This window comes from Pelodiscus sinensis, chromosome 14, assembly GCF_052426305.1.
Source record: "Pelodiscus sinensis isolate ZL-2025 chromosome 14, ASM5242630v1, whole genome shotgun sequence".
Taxonomy (NCBI): Eukaryota; Metazoa; Chordata; order Testudines; family Trionychidae; genus Pelodiscus; species Pelodiscus sinensis.
The window spans coordinates 37,039,657-37,048,199 of NC_143065.1; the positions used below are offsets into that span (position 1 = coordinate 37,039,657).

The window sequence follows — 8,543 nt, forward strand, 5'->3', positions numbered from 1 at the left end:
TTGCCCTTCAGGTTCAGTCTGTTCATGAATGAAGCTGAGTACAAAGGAAAGGACAGGCCTGGCTGTAGCACTGTTAGACTCAGATACATAAGGTCAGAAGGAACCATCATGATCATCTAGTCTGACCTCCTGCATGTTGCAGGCCACAGCACTTCACCCTCCTCCCACTCCTATGACAGTCCCACAACCTCTGATCTGGTGTTGGCGCCATGAGCCCGAATATGTTCTCTTCTCCACACGTACAGGCCTGGAACCAGTCCTGAAGGGCCCATGCACACAGGGGCAGCGAGTTCTATAGGCCCATGGTGCCCAGGCACCAGGAATATTCTTGGCCTGGTTCCCAGCTCCAGCAAAGTTCAGGGCCAGGTCCCTTCCCTGGACCAACCTGCCCTGCCCACAGGGCATCCCCTGACCCCGTCTGCCACGCCTGGGTGATTTAAAATGGCCCGAGGACCCTGCAACCATCACCAGCAGCACACTGGAGCTAGAGTAGCTTTTGGCCACTAGCTCCATGCAGCTGCCAGCAGGTCCCTTTGGCCTCCAGGTGGAGGTGTCTCCACACACTGAAACCACCCCAAGAGCACATGTGGCCAGTGGGAACTGATGAGGTGGTGCCTGAGGCAGCAGTTTGTGGAGATGTCCCAGCCTCCCCCCTCACCTAGAAACCACTGCCAGAGGGAGGTGCCCCAAGTAAGCATTGCTTTATTTACCTGCACATCCACAGGTATGGCCACTCACAGCTCTCGTTGGCCACGGTTCGACATTCCCAGCCAACGGGCGCTGTCAAACGTGGTACCTGCAGGCACACAGATAAATAGACCATCTGGTGGTCCACCGGGGGCGAACCCTGGCAAGCCGCATCATGCCCCTATACCCAACACCCAAGTTCCTTCCTCCCCCCCCTTGAGCCCACACCCCCAGATCCCACCCAGAGCGTTAGGCAAGTGGGAAGGAGTGAGTTTGGGTAGAAGAGAGGTGCGGGCTCTGGTCATTCTGAGCATCGCCAACATTTCTGCAAACCTGCCACCCCAGCGCGCACCAGATTTACCACCCCAGAATGTGGCAAAGGGGCAGAATGTAGAGGAGAAACTGAAGGTCCTGGCCATGATTCTGGAGTAAGGTGCAGAGGAGAACATGGGACCCACAGCGGCCCAGGGAACATTCCAAATCATGTAGTCCCAGGAAGATCCCATCGAATGCCATGATGCCTCAACGTTGCCAACAAAATATGGCACTCTAGCCATCTCAAAAAACCCCAACCTGGCTGATAATAGCCATGCAGTGGCCCTTTCAACAGATAGTGTAGTTCAATTAAACTAATCAAAAGTCCTCAATCTGCTTTTAGCCTAGGAGAATTTTCTTGTTTCCAAAAAGATCTTCCTGGACACACTGTTAGCATGCACATTTTACCCTTACTTGAGATAACAAAAAAACTATTCTTACAGATAAGAGTGGGCATCATTTATAGGCACTTTACTTGAAAGAGTTATTGCTCCCTCTCAGAGATTTACGGCTCTTTCCCTTGTTTTGTTTTATTTTTAGTGGATGTGACTGTGCTGATGGTGTTTTTCACAGAAGAGGGAAGCAGAAGCTGCTGAGATGTGTACCTAAAAGAAACACAATGCGACTTCTGCCATCAAAGAACGGGGAGAGGACTGGAAATTGCTTTCAATAAGCTCTTGTGTCAGGAAAGAAGTGAGGTGGAAATGCAGAGTCTTATCCTATTAAAAACAAGAGTGGGGACATATTATTTTATTTAATGGAACACCAAAGTTAGCCTCGGCCTAACAGATTGAGGGTTTGATTAAAAAGGGGGGGGGGGAAGCCATTTGCATTCAAACTGAATGTTCCTCAGTGAGGAAGAGCACAAAGTGCATGCATTTTCCTTAACCCTTTGGGGGCCAGATCTGTAAGGGTCTGGAGAGGCAGGGCCATTACCATGATCAGACCTGCTGACAGGGGAGAGAAAGGGGGCAGTTGCCCTGGCGCCTGGTGATTCAAAGGGGCCTGGGTCTCCCGGCCATGCCACTGCTACTGTGGCAGCGGTAGCAGCTGGAGCCTAAAACCCTTTAAATCATCAGCAGAGCACCACACTGTGCACCCTGGGTGGCTCTAAGGGCTCGGGGAGTTGATGTGGCATGCTCCATGCAGTATGGAGGGCTGATTGCCTCTGGCCCCGCCCCTTCTGCCTGAGGCCCCGCCCCTTCCAGGAGCATAGCACCAGCCCCCCACACTTTGCCAGGAGCCCGCAGAGGCTGTTGGCACCCCTGACCATGATAGTGCACAGGAAACCAGGGTATTATACACTTGCTAAGTCACCTGAGTGTGCACTTTTTGTGAGCTTGAAGGTACCATAGGGTATGTCTACACTACCACCCTAGTTCGAACTAGGATGGTAATGTAGACAACCGGAGTTGTAAATGAAGCCCAGGATTTGAATTTCCCGGGCTTCATTTGCAGAAAGCCGGGCACCGCCATTTTTAAATGTCCGCTAGTGCGGACTCCGTGCCCCACGGCTACACGCAGCACGGACTAGGTAGTTCGGACTAGGCTTCCTATTCGGAACTACCGTTACTCCTCGTTTCACGAACTACCTAGTCCATGCCGCGTGTAGCCGCGCGGCACGGAGTCCGCACTAGCGGACATTTAAAAATGGCGGCACCCAGCTTTATGCAAATGAAGCCCGGGAAATTCAAATCCTGGGCTTCATTTGCAACTCCGGTTGCCTACATTACCATCCTAGTTCGAACTAGGGTGGTAGTGTAGACATACCCATAGAGAGAGGCAGTGGGGCAGAGCCCTACAAATCTGCAGATATCCACTTTACATCTGCGGGTATCCACATCTGCAGGTGTGGCTGCAGATATCCGCAGCTCACTTTTGTGGCTATGGTCCACGTTTTGTGGATATAGATACACGTTTTGTATCTGTGCAAGACTCTACAGTGCAGAATACTAGATGGTGTATACACTGTTCCCTGTAAGATTTTCCAACCAGGAGCGGAGTGAGTTTCGGCTTGTGTACCAATATTGAAGTCATGTGTGCTGGTTTGGATGTGTCACCATGGTACCCAATTTATTAATACACACATGTTCCCGGCCATCGGAGCAGACCCCATTCCCCCTTCCCCGGCTATGTGGCATGTCTCGTTCCCAGCCACCAGAGCAGACATACACACCCTCCCCCCCGTCACGTGGCAGCCACTGCCACTGGAGCAAGCTTCCCCATGCCATGCAGCCACAGCAGGTCCTGGTCCCCCACCCCAGTGGCTACCTCACCATGACATCTCATCTGTCCCCGTCCACTGGAGCAGCTGCCAGCTGTGCAAGTGCTGTTGCACGGCTCTCCAGAGGAGGTGGGCAGGGGAAGAATTTTTTGTGCACAGGCGTGCACCTTAGTGGGAACTATGGTGTATGGGAATAGCAGGCAGGAAACCTGTATTGTGACTTCACCCCTTGCCAATCTCTATGCTGCCTTGGACAAGTCACTTAACTTCTCCAACTCAGTTTCCCCCTCAGTAAACAGAAACCTAGATAATGAAGCCATCTCTTAGGATTATTAGTTGTTTGTTTTTATTCTATTGACGGGAACCCCAATCAAGGCTCAATGCCCAGAGATGAGCAGAGTTTTGTGAATGAGAACAATATCATTCTTTTTTTCATTGGACTATCTCAGGGATCTAATCCTCACAGACAGGAGGGCTGGGCTGTCTGATTAGCCCAATGAGCTGCCCATACATTGGAAGGAAAATACAGTGTCTGCCCATGTGCGTCTGGAAAAACAGCACAGATTCTGCTTTGATGCCCCCGATTGCTCCACTGATTTCGGGAGAGGAGGTTGCATGAGTATAAGAGCAGAATTCGATGCAAAGTCATTAGACTCCTCTTCCTGTTCCCTCCCAGGCCTTGCCATCTGATGTGGGGCAGAGCAGTGACCCATTAAGTTTGAGCTGTCTTTGGGGATTAGTTGCTAAATTGAAATTAGGAGGAAGGTTCAGACTGGATCTTAGGGAAGGGAGTCTCCCCGTCTCACTGTCCTCTGTACACTACTTTGAAATACAGAGAAGCCCCATAAAAGTTGCTAATCTTCTCCAGTTACAGTCATCTTGGGCTGTGTCTAGCCTATGCACTTTACTTAAAATCCTTTGTCTTCCACTGGTGCAGCATCACTTCTGGAGCAGTGATGGGAGTGCCAGTATAGACTCATCCCAAGCATTTTAAGGACCATGCCATGTAATCCTAGTTAGAGGAGGTCTAGATAACATGGTGCTGAAAATGTGTGTGGCCTACAGACCCTGGTCTATACTAGTACTCCCATGGTGAGTATTAGCCAGTGGAGCTGCAACTCTTAGGTATAACATATAGCAATAGTAGGTAGAACATTGACAGATGGAAATGTGCTTTTTGAATAGACACTGTCCCTTTAAAAGCACACAGCATCTATACACAGCACCTTAGGCACAAAATTATGGCACCATGCCCTGGATGCAACCCTAGGCCTATGAAAAGTACCTTGGAAACTTTAATAAGCAACGCTTATCTGGTGCAGATCCTCTTCAAGGCTGTGTCCAGACTCAGGGGTTTTTTTCGAAAAAAGTAGCCTTTTTTCGAAAAAACTTCACCTGCGTCTAGACTACAGCCGTGTTCTTTCGAAATTAAATCGAAAGAACGCGGCTTTTCTTTCGACGGCGGTAAACCTCATTTCACGAGCAAGAACGCCTTTTTTCAAAAGTGCTCTTTAGAAAAAAGGCGTTCTTGAATGCCAACAGGGCTTTTTAGAAAGAGAGCATCCAGACTCACTCGCTGCTTTCTTTCGAAAAAGCGGCTTGCTTTTTCGAAATTTCTGCTTGCAGTCCAGACGCTCTTTTTCGAAAGAGGCTTTTTCGAAAGTATCTTTCAAAAAAGCCTCTTTCAAAAGAGGCTTGCAGTCTAGACATAGCCCAAGTCAACAGCAAAACTAGCCTGTGGGAAAAGGATCGGGCCCTTCAGGTTTTTATGTCTCCTCTAAAAGAGACATATTCCTGAAGAGACAAGTACATCCGCACAGGCGTCTTCCAAAAGAAACATTTTATCACATAGAATGGCTCTGAGATTCAGCCTTCAATGAGAACTGTGCTTAGATCACACATGGGACAGTTGGAAATGCACTAAATCACAGATGGTATGTTTTTCCCCATAATTCACAAAAGTGGCTTTTTTCACCATTTCATTTTTCCCTGCCCTGATTTTTACATTTTGCACATAGTAATTGTGTGGATAAAGGCGGGGGGACACAACAAACCTTTAAAATGGTATTTCTAATATTTTAATGGGGCTAATAATTTTTGTTGTGCAGTAAAACATCACTGACAATGTAATCCTTTTGAGAAATTCATTTTAAACTGAGCAATTTGTTTTAGGTGCTTTACACATTTATCTTTTGTGGTGTTTGTTTTCTCTGAAAAGCTATAAAATCCCTTTTTATGAATTGATTTGTTGTGTCAGCTCTGTGGTACTTTCTTGACTCAAATTCGGCAGCTTTTGCTGGTCCTAAACTGTGGTCACATTACTGGTTGGTTCGCTTTGTTTCCAGCTGCTAAGTCACATTAAACAAAGGCAAAATATATTAACTACTTTTCTAAAATTGCTTGTCCCCATAAGCCTTTGCTGTAGCTATTGCCAATGGGATTCAACCATGAACAGAAGAGAAGGTTCCCTTCAGAGAATCTTTCTATTCTGATGTGGTCCATACAATGAAAAAAATTTGAGAACCCCATGCCAGTTTATAATTTCATGACTGGAAATACATTCCCTCAGCTAGACCTTGCCCAGTAATCTCAGCGCTGACAGAGGGTCCATACCAACTTCTAGCAGTGATCTGGGATTCCTTTCAGTGTCAGTGATATCATTTTCATCTCCTTTGGTATCACCAGGTGTCTAATGTCATTATTTTGGAGGGGAGGTTCCACAGTTCTTTATGTTACGAAATACTGAAATTAGTTTAGAGGTCATTTATACACAACTTCAAGCTTACTGCTGTACGGACCAGCGCAGACGTTCAAATCCAAAATCAATATGGCAAATAAAAATGCCTGATCAAACATTCCATTCACTCAGAGGGAACCTTTCCATTGACGCCAATGTGCTTTGTGTCGAGCCACTGAGAACAGTTTTTCTAGCTTACATAAAATCACAGATGAAAAACTCATTACTGTAGATAAAAACTTGCTATTCTGACAATCTTGGATCACATTAATGCTGAATGAAAGTATGTATGCTACATTTTACCTATTCCATGAGCATTTCTTTTACCCTCAACCTCTTTGGAAAATATTTGTCGCTATGCTAATCTTACCTGGGTACATTTGCAAATCTTGTTGTAAATGCTCTTGAGTCTGAGATGTGATCACACTTCTTAGCACATTCTAATTGTGAGAAAATCATATGCAGGCAATTAGTTTGTGCCAGCCTGAATTATCCATAACAGCTTTGAAGAACAACTCAAGGCCCAACATATTACTTAAGCCCCACATAGGGGCTGTGTCTAGACTGGCAAGTTTTTCCACAAAAGCGGCTGCTTTTGTGGAAAAACTTGCCAGCTATCTACACTGGCCACTTGAATTTGCGCAAGAACACTGACGATCTAATGTAAGATTGTCAGTGTTCTTCCGCAAATACTATGCTGCTCCCGTTCAGGAAAAAGCCCTCTTGCGCAAATACTTTTGTGCAAGAGGGGCAGTGTAGACAGCTGAGAACCGTTTTGCGCAAAAAAGCCCCGATGGCGAAAATGGCAATCTAGATTGGCATGGACGCTTTTCTGCAAAAAGTGCTTTTGCGCAAAAGCGTCCATGCCAATCTAGATGATCGTTTCCGCAAATGCTTTTAACGGAAAACTTTTCCGTTAAAAGCATTTGCGGAAAATCATGCCAGTCTAGACGTAGCCAAGGTATTATGCTGGGGTCTCGTATGCAATCCATATATGCAACACTAGACGATTTACCCTGCGTGGCTTGGGTCCGTATTTCAAATAAATTTTGTTTTTCTTTATTTAAACCATTGTTCTTGGGTGGGACTGGGGATGAAGAGTTCAGTATGAAAGTTGGCCTGGGGAAAAAGGACCACCCCAACCTTCTGTCACCGGAGCAGCTTGGCACAGAAAGAAGTGCCTCTCCATGGTTGCTGCAGCTGCAATGGACACAGATAGGAGAGGGTGCATATCGCCTGACTGGGGGAAAGACAGACAAACAGGGTATGTCAAGACTACATGGCTCCGTCAACAGAGACATGTAGATGAGCTTACTAGACATAGAGAAATGAAGTGGCGATTTAAATAATCGCTGCTTCATTTACATAAAAATAGCCACCGCGCTGTGTCGATCAGCTGTTTGGCGGCACAGCGCGGAAGTCTGGACGCACCGCAGTCGACAAGGGAAGCCTTTGTCGACCACCCTGGTAAACCTCATTTCATGAGGCATACCGGGACGGTCGACAAAGTCATTTCATGAGGCATACCAGAGCAGTCGACAAAGGCTTCCCTTGTCGACCGTGGCATGTCCAGACTACTGCGCTGTGCTGCCAAACAGCTGATCGGCACAGCACGGCGGCCATTTTGATGTAAATGAAGCGGCGATTATTTAAATCGCTGCCTCATTTCCCTGTGTCTAGTAAACTCATCTACATGGCTCTGTCGACGGAGCCATGTAGTCTAGACATACCCACAAACAAACAGACATACAAACAGACAAACTCTCTGAAATATTTAGTAGATTGCTCTCCTTTTCTCCACCCCCGCCCCCTGCTGGCCAACCAGAGTTATACCTGTCCTGGGTCCCCATCTCTGGCCTTTAGCTGCCCCCCCCCCTCCTCTGGGGTCATTCTACAGCAGCGTTTCACAAATGGTGTTCCGCGGAATGAAAATAAGGGTTCCGCAAGAAAATTCCATTACAATAACATTTTATGATTTACAAAAAAAATGAATATTTAAGCATTTATGAATTTTATTTAAAACTATTTCCATTTGTGTTTGCCACAATAAGTGTAATGCCAGCTTAGCCAGAGCGTGGGGACAATGATGTCACTGTTCAGCGCTGAGCACGCAGTCAGTCAGTGGTGTGATCGCCTATTATATACCCCTATTAACAGTTTGTTCAAATTAAATGTGATGTTTGTTTTTAAATATGTGCAATTAAACTAAATGTTCATCTCATGACCTTGTTTAGCATTTCTTTATTATTATCCTTACTTATTTGTGGTCTACTTTTTCAGCTCCACATATTAGACGGTTATTAGGAGTTCAGCAAAATTCTTTCGAGTTTAAAAGGGTTTAGTGGCCAAATAAAATTGGGAAACACTGTTCTACAGTATAACTGTCCCTCTACAGACCCCTCCCTTTCCATTTTATGAGAAACAATCACATTCTTGGCACATCCCATTGTCCCAGCACAACCAAACCCTGACCTTGCTTTAAGTTAAGATAAAAGGAAGCTGCTTATCAAATTTGGTGGACCTAGCTCCTAATATTTAGCAGGAGTTCTTGAACAAACAGACTCACAGATGTGTGGATGG

General features: G+C 46.3%; 1 long non-coding RNA gene across 1 annotated transcript; it reads right to left on the reverse strand.

Moving 5' to 3' along the window:
* Positions 1-1,452: 1,452 nt before the first annotated feature.
* On the reverse strand, positions 1,453-7,974 carry LOC112546390 (uncharacterized). Its single transcript, XR_003090083.3, has 3 exons — positions 7,797-7,974; positions 6,334-6,403; positions 1,453-1,721 (listed from the first exon to the last, which is right to left on the reverse strand). It is a non-coding gene; the product is annotated as an uncharacterized LOC112546390 (long non-coding RNA).
* Between the last annotated feature and the right edge of the window lie 569 nt (positions 7,975-8,543).